Genomic DNA, 2,728 nt, shown 5'->3' on the forward strand with positions numbered 1-2,728 from the left:
GATAGCAGACCTCCAGGGCTAACAGGCAGGCAGGCAGACCTCCAGGGCTGGATAGCAGACCTCCAGGGCTAACAGGCAGGCAGGCAGACCTCCAGGGCTGGATAGCAGACCTCCAGGGCAGGCAGTGCTGCTACCAGGGCAGGCAGTGCTGCTACCAGGGCTGGAAGGCAGACCTCCAGGGCAGGCAGTGCTGCTACCAGGGCTGGATAGCAGACCTCCAGGGCTGGATAGCAGACCTCCAGGGCAGGCAGGCAGACCTCCAGGGCTGGATAGCAGACCTCCAGGGCTGGCAGGCAGGCAGGCAGACCTCCAGGGCTGGATAGCAGACCTCCAGGGCAGGATAGCAGACCTCCAGGGCTGGATGGCAGGCAGGCAGACCTCCAGGGCTGGATAGCAGACCTCCAGGGCTGGCAGGCAGACCTCCAGGGCTGGATAGCAGACCTCCAGGGCTAACAGGCAGACCTCCAGGGCAGGCAGGCAGACCTCCAGGGCAGGCAGGCAGACCTCCAGGGCTGGATAGCAGACCTCCAGGGCAGGCAGTGCTGCTACCAGGGCTGGATAGCAGACCTCCAGGGCAGGATAGCAGACCTCCAGGGCTGGATGGCAGGCAGGCAGACCTCCAGGGCAGGCAGGCAGACCTCCAGGGCTGGATAGCAGACCTCCAGGGCTAACAGGCAGGCAGGCAGACCTCCAGGGCTGGATAGCAGACCTCCAGGGCTAACAGGCAGGCAGGCAGACCTCCAGGGCTGGATAGCAGACCTCCAGGGCAGGCAGTGCTGCTACCAGGGCAGGCAGTGCTGCTACCAGGGCTGGAAGGCAGACCTCCAGGGCAGGCAGTGCTGCTACCAGGGCTGGATAGCAGACCTCCAGGGCTGGATGGCAGGCAGGCAGACCTCCAGGGCTGGATAGCAGACCTCCAGGGCTGGAAGGCAGGCAGGCAGACCTCCAGGGCAGGCAGTGCTGCTACCAGGGCTGGATAGCAGACCTCCAGGGCTAACAGGCAGACCTCCAGGGCTGGAAGGCAGGCAGTGCTGCTACCAGGGCAGGCAGGCTGTCCTCCAGGGCTGGAAGGCAGACCTCCAGGGCTGGCAGGCTGACCTCCAGGGCAGGCAGGCAGGCAGGCAGACCTCCAGGGCTGGATAGCAGACCTCCAGGGCTGGATAGCTGACCTCCAGGGCTGGATAGCAGACCTCCAGGGCTAACAGGCTGACCTCCAGGGCTAACAGGCAGACCTCCAGGGCAGGCAGGCAGACCTCCAGGGCAGGCAGTGCTGCTACCAGGGCAGGCAGTGCTGCTGCCAGGGCAGGCAGGCAGACCTCCAGGGCTGGAAGGCAGACCTCCAGGGCTGGCAGGCTGACCTCCAGGGCAGGCAGGCAGGCAGGCAGACCTCCAGGGCTGGATAGCTGACCTCCAGGGCTGGATAGCAGACCTCCAGGGCTAACAGGCTGACCTCCAGGGCTAACAGGCAGACCTCCAGGGCAGGCAGGCAGACCTCCAGGGCAGGCAGTGCTGCTACCAGGGCTGGATAGCAGACCTCCAGGGCTAACAGGCAGACCTCCAGGGCTGGCAGTGCTGCTACCAGGGCTGGATAGCAGACCTCCAGGGCTGGATAGCAGACCTCCAGGGCTAACAGGCAGACCTCCAGGGCTGGCAGGCTGACCTCCAGGGCAGGCAGGCAGGCAGGCAGACCTCCAGGGCTGGATAGCTGACCTCCAGGGCTGGATAGCAGACCTCCAGGGCTGGCAGGCTGACCTCCAGGGCAGGCAGGCCGGGCCCCCGGTGCTGCATCTCGGCCGCTGCCTGGGGCGGACCGGCCCGGGTGCCCTTGCGCTTTTTCGACACCAGGGGGCAGTTGGGTGCCATTCCGTCCCTCGTGTGGCGAAATGGCGGTACTGCACCTCCGCCTTTTTGCTGGAGAAAGTCCGCAGTCGGGACAATGCGCCACACGGTCCGTCGGCAGGAGGCCCGGGCCCGGGCACAACTCCCCGGTGGGGACGGACGCCGGGCTGGAGCTTCCCTTCAGCACACACACTCACTCACTCACTCACTGACCGACCGACTGACTGCAGGAAAGGCTCCCGGCTCCCAGCGCTCAGTCAGCAGGCCTACTCCTCCCCGGTGGGGACGGACGCCGGGCTGGAGCCTCCCTTCAGCACACACACTCACTCACTGACCGACCGACTGACTGCAGGAAAGGCTCCCGGCTCCCAGCGCTCAGTCAGCAGGCCTACTCCTCCCCGGTGGGGACGGACGCCGGGCTGGAGCTTTCCTTCAGCACACACACTCACTCACTGACCGACCGACTGACTGCAGGAAAGGCTCCCGGCTCCCAGCGCTCAGTCAGCAGGCCTACTCCTCCCCGGTGGGGACGGACGCCGGGCTGGAGCTTTCCTCCAGCGCAACACACTCACTCACTCACTCACTGACCGACCGACCGACCGACGGCTCCCAGCGCTCAGTCAGCAGGCCTACTCCTCCCCGGTGGGGACGGACGCCGGGCTGGAGCTTCCCTTCAGCACACACACTCACTCACTCACTGACCGACCGACTGACTGCAGGAAAGGCTCCCGGCTCCCAGCGCTCAGTCAGCAGGCCTACTCCTCCCCGGTGGGGACGGACGCCGGGCTGGAGCTTTCCTTCAGCACACACACTCACTCACTGACCGACCGACTGACTGCAGGAAAGGCTCCCGGCTCCCAGCGCTCAGTCAGCAGGCCTACTCCTCCCC

This window comes from Amia ocellicauda, unplaced genomic scaffold (genome assembly GCF_036373705.1).
Source record: "Amia ocellicauda isolate fAmiCal2 unplaced genomic scaffold, fAmiCal2.hap1 HAP1_SCAFFOLD_285, whole genome shotgun sequence".
In the NCBI taxonomy this organism is placed as follows: domain Eukaryota; kingdom Metazoa; phylum Chordata; class Actinopteri; order Amiiformes; family Amiidae; genus Amia; species Amia ocellicauda.